Raw genomic sequence first — 9,790 nt, 5'->3', positions numbered from 1 at the left:
GTCTTTTCATCAGAAAGAACTCATGCTTCTCATACTTGCCTGAATTACTTTTCAGCTATTTTTGTTCAGCCACAAAAAATCGTATCTGTGCTTTCTCATCTCTCTGAAGATAATTGCTCAAGATCTCTTTCTAGGGGCAGTAATTTGTCTTTTTTTTTCTTATTCTAGCCAAAGTGAGATGCTCATTTATTCAATTCCACACAGCTTCTGAATGAAAAAGAGCACTTCCCTGGCATTCTATATAAATGTCAGCCATGAAAGGTTTTGACCATGTGAGAATAATAACATGAACAGAAGTGACCCCTGTAAACATATTGAGGTACAAATGGAGAGATACAAGTAGCTTTAATGCAGTTCACAGAGAACAAATTTCCTGCTAGGGTTAGCTTGTGTTAAACTATATGAAGCTAAATGAAGAGAAGAAATTAGGCAGTGATGATGACACATGTGGATTTCCACGAGGAGGTGCCGCAATCCAGCTGCAGCACAAACAGGAGCTCCCTAGGGGCAAGGGGATTGATGAAGGAGATGGAAAGAAGGCTGATGGCACAACCCTGTTTATTCCAGAAAAAGCCTCAGCGATATACACTTTCTATATTTGTCAAATGCTTGCATCACAACCTTTTAGAAACCACTGCTCCAACAAGTGCAAACAGTATGCATTCTTCCTCATTCAATTTCAATCAAACTTTATCTACCATGCTTCCGAAGAGAAGCCCCCAGACCCAGAAGCTGAAAGGAACACTTCCTCAAACCAAAGAGCAAGCACTTGCAGCCCTGAGGGTTGGAGTCCATGAACATGGAACCTTTGCTCACACATAGCCAGCTCCTGGCTCCTCTGAGTCTGCAACAAGGAGGCATAGAGAGAAAAAGAATGCTGATATGCATCAGTGAGGATATGCTGCTCCAGCCACTATTTAATGCATGCTGTGAACAGTATGGGGTTTGTGAAACAATGAAGCACTTACACCATCAAAGAGTGACCCACTGTAGGGATATAAAGGTATTCTGCAACCTACCTTCAGCAGAACTCTAGCAGATCTAGCATGGTGAATTCAGAAGCAATGGTATTGCAAGGTTTTAATTGGGGGGCAGGTTAGAGTGTGCACAGTGCCATTTAAGTGAACAGGTCATTACAGGCAAGTTAATAGTAATTCCTACACTACAAAACTAAAATATGTACCTTGTATATGGATTTTATTCTGGATTAAACACATTAATCTAACTTTGTAATAAAAGTGCCTATGCTTCAGATCTTTCCAAGAATGATGTTATAAAAGGTTGATGATATCTAGAAGTATTCTATGAAATGAGTCTTCTGCAGAAACTTAGATACCAAAGCCATTGTTTCAAGAACTGACTATGTATAATGTTATTTTTTAATTTAAATTTTATTACAAAGGTGATTATAGAGGGGTTATATGTCAGGTAATGAGTACATTTAGTTTTTTTTTTTTTTTTTTTTTTTTTTTGTCGGTCATGGGGCTTGAACTCTGGGCTTGGGCGCTGTCCCTCAGCTCTTCAGCTCAAGGCGAGCGCTCTACCACTTGAGCTACAGCACCACTTCCGGTTTTCTAGTGGTTTATTGGAGATAGGAGTCTCACGGTCTTTCCTGCCCGGGCTGGCTTTGAACCGCGATTCTCAGATCTCAGCCTCCTGAGTAGCTAGGATTACAGGCGTGAGCCACCGGCGCCCGGCTACATTTAGTTTTGAACAGTGTTTTCTCCTCCCTCATTATCTCTCACTTTACCCCTCCTAAAATCCTCCCCCCAAGTTGTAAAGTTCATTTTTGACATAGTGTCTAGTGAGTATCACTGTTGAATTGGTTCACCCCTTGACCCAGTCCCCTTCCCCTCCTTAAATCAGATAAACTTATATAGAAGAAAAAGATTACAGAAATAAAAAAAAAACAGTGAATAAAGGGAATAAACTGTAGCTAAAGAAAAAAAAGAAGAAATAACTGCCAAACAATACAATAAAAAATCCTCTTGACACGTGTAAAACAAATGCAAAATAAGTTTGATAGTCTTTTGACACTAACTTGAATATCTTACCTTTAAATTTTTATTCTTTATGAATTTACCTAATGGAGACAGCAGTAGGGGCATAGGTTTTCTTTTTTTTTTTTTACTGAAATCTCTAATAAATTGCCCTGCTTTTAACTACGTCTTAAGTCCAATTTAATAACAGAATAGAATAGAAAGAATTAATTCAAGTTAATGGATAATTTCTCTAATACTAAACCTATAATAGTTATTTTGAGCACATAAACTAGTAAATATGTTTGTGCTTTAGTTTCCTCAATGCAGGTAGATTATCTATCTATTGATGCATTTGAAAATTTATTCCAAAACACAGTATCTTCAAACAGTACAAATTTCACATTTCAGTTCCTTCATGTTAGGACTCTGATCATGGTTTAACTAGGACTTCAGCTTCATCATTTTTTACAAAGCTGAATTTAAAGGTTCATCCAGGAAGGACCTGCTTCCAAATACACACAATGTCTGTTGAAAGTATTTATTTTCTCATGGTGTCATCTATGGAAGGCCACATTATCTACCTGGTTGTTTTCTGGAGCCTGACATCAGATAGTTGTCATGGTAGATAGTTTAATGTAACAGTTTCCTTCATCAAAACTAAAAGAATTTTCTAGAAAGTCATAATACTCATAATTTAATTGTAGAACTGATAGTATATCATTTTGTGATGTTATTATTTAGATGTCAAGCCATGACATCTATCACTTATTAAAGAGAGAAGAATCATACAGAGCATCATCCAGTCACAATGGGTAAACACTTGTAAGGGTTCACAGAATACATACATATATATATATATATATATCATAGCATATATACATATATATAGTATATGTATATATAAGTATATTTGTATATATAAATGTATAAAGTAAATATAGTATATATAGCACATATATACTATGTATACTTTATGCACGTTCTATATATATACACTAATATATAGTAATTTATAGTATTCAGTAAATGATGTAATTTTTGTAACTATATGAATTTTTTCAATCTTCCTTTATGGTGGTAGCGGGATTGGAACTCGGGGCCTCATACTTGCTTGGCTTGCTTATTCACACTGCTGCTCTATCATTTCTACTTGAACCACAGCTCCAGCACAGCTTTATATTGGTTATGTTGGAGACAGAGTCACACAGACTTTTGCCTGGGATAAATTTGAACCATGATCCTCCAGGTCCCAGATGCCTAAGTATCTAGGACTATAGATATGAACTTTTGATACCCAGCACATAGTGCTTCTTTTGTTAAATAAATAAAATACTAAGAATCTGCCTCCATTTGAGCTTCTTCAACAAAGTTAGGTACGTTAAAAAAACATAATATGTTTTCTAAATGTGAAAATATTAATTATGGAAAATTAATTTTATATATGGTTATTTGTTACTGTTTAAAATAGAGTTTTCCATGGAACAAGAAACAGAAGTTGAGGAAAATGTGCTATATAACATCTTTGGCTACCATTTTATACTAAGATAAGCTTCTGGAGAGATCCGTAGCATACCCTATGTTTTGTTTATCTCATGCTCTATCAAGCCACTCTCTTCAAGTGGTAGAAGCAAGAAGACTTATTTGCGCTACAAATCCAAAATTTATTAGGTTCAGCAGGAAATCTTATTTGAAGAAGAATCCAAAATATTTGGAAGTCAGATGTTGCTTGACATCCTGATCTAAGAGGATGGGATAGGGATACCAGCTGGGGAGTGTTCATGTGTTCAGATCTTGTAGCTCTCAGTGTGGCATCAGTGAGAGATGGTCTGGAAGCCTTAGGAGCCAGGCATAATGAGGAGAAGCAAGTCATTGGGGAGTGCTGCACTCAGATGGAACTGATGTAGTTTTATGAAACTCTGGTTAGTTCTCAAGAGGGACATTTTGTATAAAGCAAGACTGGCCCCTCCTTGTCTCTAGCTTTCTATCTCACCATCTATCTGTGCTTTTCTTCTCCAATCTGATCCTTCCATGATTCTCTCTGCCATGTGTGATACACCAATTGCACCCTCACCATTGCCATTGCAGGATGTTTAGACTTTCAGCCTTCAAAACTGTGAAATACTTCCTTTAGAAAGTACCCAGACTCGACATAGCGTCTTGTATATCTCATTATGGCAATGGGTTAACCTGTATCCCTATTTAAACAATTTGTTTTTTCCCTTCTGCTCCCCCAATTATACCAACATCAAATACAGTGAAAACAGGGGTTATACTATGGGGGAGGGACATACAAAGCAATAATAAAAGGAGGAGAATGTAGTTGTAGAGATGGGAGGGAAGGGATAGCAGAAGAAAAACAAAGGAGGAGGCAACAATGCTTGATAAGAAATGTACGCATTACCTTGCTCATGTGATTGTATCCCCTCTTTACAGTATTTTCACAATAAGAAAACTTATTTAAAAAAAGAAAGTACCCAGACTCAAGTGTTTTATTATAGCCAAGCAAAACTATTAAATAATGCATGCACAAATGGAGGCCTGTCATTCATTTTTGCATAAAAGTTTTCCTCAATGGGATAGAAGGATTTCTTATGTGGTTGTTGAAGGCTCCCAAAGTGAAATTTCCCAGATAAATCAGCAGAAGCTAAATATATTTTTCTAAGCTAACATTAGAAGTCACACACCATCACTTGCAATGCAATCTACTCTTTGAAATAGGTACAAGGGCATGGACCATGTTCAAGGAGAGAAATGTCTAATCCACTTGTGCATGGAACAAATATCAAAGAGCTTCAATTTATGGTTTTTAAACCACCACATCATTTTCCCTGTGTTTTAAGATGAAAACATTAGAAAATTCTCTTTATTTTTTTCTTTTTAAAGCTTTATTTCAGATTTAACTCATTATATAAATTTACTTATACATTCTTAAAATACCTCTTTTATCCATTTTCATAGATTCACCAAATGTTTCTCAACCTTTCTATTGGCTCTGACTTTAAAATTGTTTAATCACATCTTAACTCAGGTAGTTCAAAGCAAGACAGTCCATTAACTGAGGCCAGCATACCTTTGAGTCTCTGTACTTTGCTTTCATCATTTTTGTCATTCTTTAGCTTATGTTTTTTTTTCTCCTCTTCCTGTTTATCTTCATTACTTCTCCTCATTTTGGAGATCTAATGCTTTATGGAACTACTGGGATGTCTTTTTCACATAGCATGTGTCAATAACAAGAACATGCAGATATATTTTCATAAGATTTTCAGAGCTAAGTAATGAGAGAGGAGAAAGGAAAAACTAATGAGCATGACAGTTGCTGTGAGCACTTATTTTTGTTGCTAATGTACCTCTAAACAAATGCAAAAAAACCATTAAGCAATAAATTTTAACTTTATTATCCAACCTTTAAATGGATATACATGACTTCCTTGAGATAATAAAACTGTTGCTATGTCCTGGATTTTATAGATAAAATGGCTGCATTAACATGATAAAACTACAGGAATTTGGCAGGATTGGGGGATACACATATATTTACAGATTGGTGGAGGCTCAGACAAGATCATTATAAGTTCTAAGGTAGTCTGGCCTACATAGTGAGACGTTACTTAAAAAGAAATCATTAAATACAACAAAGGAACAAAAGAAAAGGAACATGACACTGAGCAGAACAGAAATCTACTACAGTTGAATGTTCCTTAACTTTTAACTCTGAACTTTCCTTGTCATGATCTTTTCTCCATCTTGAAGTATAATAAAGAATTATTCTATTAATTGCAAATGATCTTAAAACAAACATATATATCTGGCTTTGTTAATCCCCTATAGCCAGTGACAATCAAGCTGGTTAATTTGGTTATTTTGTTTGTTGCCATGAGGAAAAGCCCATGAAGAATCATGAGAATAAGACTTAAGAGTTGCATTAGGTTTAAGGAAAGTTTAAGTGAGACTTTATTCTCTAGCAGGCGCTATTATGAATATGGTTAGTTACATGAGTTCTCATACCCCTAATTATTTTTCATTTATTTTTCATATGTATTATTTTATTTTTGGTATTATTTTTTGAATATGTTTTATCTTTAAGTAGTTTCTGAAAATAGTACACATTGATCAATGTTGCCCCATTCAATATTCTCACCGACCCCTCTCAACCCACCCTTTGCCTCACTTCCCCCCCCCCATGGGAGAGGGTTATTGTCAAGGTAATGTACAGAGGGGTTACAATTACATAAGCAAGGCAGTGATTCTATTTCTCATCTAACTTGTTACCCCTTCCCTCATTTTTCTCCCTCTTTTCCTCCCCTCAAACCCCACCCAAGTTGTACAGATCATTTCCAACATATTGTCTTGTGAGTATCGCTCTTGCATAGGCTCTCCTTGCCTCACTTTTCTTAATCCCTAGGTTATGTGTTGAGACTTCTTCGTGTTTTTTTCTACTTAACAGAACAGTATATATATGCAATGCATCTTGATCTTGGTATACCAAAGTACACATAACACAAATATAATCCCTTCAATGTCTTTCCCCCACCCCTTTCAAACCACCTCTTCCCTTATATTTCTCAATTGTGTGGTATATACAATGAATTCTTTATTTTATTTTATTTTATTTTATTTGAGAACATACTGTACAGAGGGGTTACAATTACATGGGCAGGATAATGCATACATTTCTTACCAAGCATTGCAGCCTCCTCCTTTGTTTACCCTTCACCTCCCTTCCCAGCCTCCCCCCTCCCCCCCACCCAATCATACCCCCCTCCCCCCCACACACCGACATTGTAAAGCTGGTTTTGACATGACATTTTGTACTTCTCATTGTTGCAACAGGTCCACCTGAATCCTTAAACGACTTCTTATACAATGAATTCCTGCTGCCCCTCTTCATTCTTCTACCCCTTCCTTAGTGGTAGGCCCTCCAACCTTGTAAGTACACATTTCCACTTTTACATATACCCATCTCTTGGTAATTATTTTGTTGGGCTTTGACTTAGGCTTTCAAAAGAATTTTGTTATTTGAGCTCTCCATGTAGTTTGCAATACTTCAGGAAATTTATTTACAACTGCTTGGGTGCTACACAGTGTGTTTACTTCTAGATTTACTTCTAGGTCTATTCTAGCTACCACAATGAGGAAAAATCATGCAACCTGCATTTCTCTGGGTCTGTCTTACTTCACCTAGTATCATGTTATCTAAGTCTTTTCATTTACAAATAGTACAATATCTATTCTTTCTGAGAGATGAGTAGAATTCTATTGTGCATATGTGTGTGCGTGTATATACCACATATTTTTTAATAGAAAGAAAGAGGAATAAGCTGTAGCCAAAGTTGCAATGCTAAATAAATAGCAACAGCTCATTTGTAAGGATGAGTTGTCATCCATTTGTGATTTGGACAATGTTCATTTATTTGTGTGTTTTTACAGATGCAATTACAAAGTAGTTTAGTTTTGGCTTCATCCATCATTAAGTGCCCTTGTTTGTTGTGGATATTCTAGGAATGTATTGATTTGTACAGGTGATCAACAAAACACAGCTGCTAGAACCAGGCTAGCTTCCAACTACTTTTACCCAACTCAAACAAGTTCTTCAGTTTACATCATCTCCATTTTTTAATGTAAAACGTTAGGAGCTTAACAGAATTTATAGTGTGCATACGGGAGTATGTAGGATGAGAAGAGGAGAGAGAGTAACTAAAAAGGAAGAGAGAGTAGTCATTTAGTTAGAATTTAATAAATTTCAGATTCATACCTTCTTTATTTTTTAATTCATTCAAATTGTATCAGTTATCCAATCTTTACAATGGATTAATAATTGCTTCCTTGCACAGATACGGTGGGAAAAAGAGTGAACAAATTCAGCAGTGATACTCACTAGATACTATGTTGGAAATGAACTACTTGAGGTAGAGGGGTATCAAGAGGGGGAAACCTTAAAGAAAATGAGGGAGAGTGTGATATTGTTGAAAAAGAAATGTACTCATGATCTGACTTATGTAACTGCAACTCCCCTTTACAATATAAACAAACTTTACAATAAAAAGTTTTCTTTTTTTAACGTAAAAAATATTTATGTAATTTATTTTTTGTTTATGTGATACCAAGGAATTGAACCCAAGGCCTCATGTGTGCTAGGCAAGCACTCTACCACTAAACCACACTCCTAGCCCATGAACAACTACTTTTTAAAGATAATAAAAAAGCATGAAGCTCTTAAATGGACAGATTAAATTGTAGACCTTTAGTACAACCTTTGAAGTTAGAGAAAACTTAAGCGAAATTAAAAAAAAAAATTCTGCTCAAGTATATCAACACACAAAAGTATAGGTAGAGGACAGGGTTCTTTCTCAAAGCTGTCCTGTTCTCATTTTGTTAACATTGCATCATTAAATGAACATTTGTTCTCTGAGTTGTGGTAATCTAAAAATTGTTTTCTTATAGACCTTTCATCCTTAAAAATAAATCTTCCTTGACATTTTTCTCTTTTTAAACCTTCCTTTTAACTTTTGAAATAATCACATGCCAAGGCACACCTAACACAAATATAATGAACAATAATGCCAACACCTATTAGTTTAAAAAAGAAAAGAGGAAGAAGCTAGGTAAGTTGAGTGAAGCCTGCAATCCTAGAAGCTAAAGAAGCGGTTTGAAAGACTTCTCTTCTAGGCCATCTGAGCCTAGAAAAAGTTCATCTCAACCAATAGCTGAGTGCACTGCTATGCTCCCATTATCCTGGCTTGGGGTAGAGGAAATATGGAGGAGGAGGAGCACCATGTCTGGTCACAGTCGCACATACCTGAGAGCAAGTACACAAAGGGGGATCACAGACATACTGGTCTGGCTATAAGGTAAGACCCTCCTGACATTGTTGGGCTGGATAAAGGCCCTGGTGTCCGGTGCTCTGTCCATGTAGAAGGTGACTGGCTTTATGGGCAATAGCAATGTGGTGGCTCAGGTCGTGTGGGAAGTGCAGCGGATGTCCTGCATTGTGCAGAACACCAGTCAGATGCAGTGCCAGGTGCACAACTCGTTCCTGGCTCTGCCCCAGTACCTGAAGGCTGCAAGAGCTCTCTGGGTCATCACTCTCCTCTTGTCTCTGTTCGTCCTGCTAATCTAGCTCGCCAGTGCCAAGTGCACCACCTGTGTGGAGGCCAAGGACTCCCAGGTTCTCCTGGTGCTGACCTCTAGCATCGTCTTTGTCTTCTGAGGGATCCCGACCCTCATCCCAGTCTCATTGGACAGCTCATGTGATCATCCAGGACTTCTCCAACCCTCTGGCGGCCAAATCCCAAAAGTGGGAACTGGGAGCCTCCCCCTATCTGGGCTGGGCTGCCTCGGGCCTCTTGCTGCTGGGTGGGGGACTCTTGTGCTGCACTGACCCTCCGGAGGGTCTCCGGTTTCCAGCCATTATATGGCCCGCTATTCCACATGGACCCTCATTCCCCAGCTTGGGGACCCTCTGAGTACCCACCAAAAATTACGTCTGACTTGGATGGAGGAGTGAGGGCTCTACTGGCCTCTGAGCTGGAGCCACCGTGATGAGGCCCTCAGCACCTTTGGTGTTGGCTCTTAATACTCTTTGGGCTTGGGTTTTTTGTTTGTTTTCTGCTTTTTTGAGGAAGGGTAATCTTTTTAAACCCACTTTTGAACCAAGATGATAGAGACTCTCCTCCCTAGCTCCCCCTCACCCCCAATACGTTCTACTCTTAGCCTTTCTCACAATTTTTACAGACGCCAAATCGTGCTTTGAGTTTCTGGATCTTTCTTCATCGTGGACATCATCACTATCTTGGCAAGCCAAGCTTGAG

The 9,790-nt window shown here is 37.6% G+C and overlaps 1 pseudogene; it reads left to right on the top strand.

Moving 5' to 3' along the window:
* Window positions 1-401: 401 nt before the first annotated feature.
* LOC138804603 (claudin-6-like) lies at window positions 402-9,521 on the top strand (annotated as a pseudogene).
* Window positions 9,522-9,790: the final 269 nt, after the last annotated feature.

This window comes from Dipodomys merriami, unplaced genomic scaffold (genome assembly GCF_024711535.1).
Source record: "Dipodomys merriami isolate MVZ:Mamm:240054 unplaced genomic scaffold, mDipMer1.0.p SCAF_37, whole genome shotgun sequence".
Taxonomy (NCBI): Eukaryota; Metazoa; Chordata; class Mammalia; order Rodentia; family Heteromyidae; genus Dipodomys; species Dipodomys merriami.
This window is presented reverse-complemented; position numbering and strand designations above follow the sequence as displayed.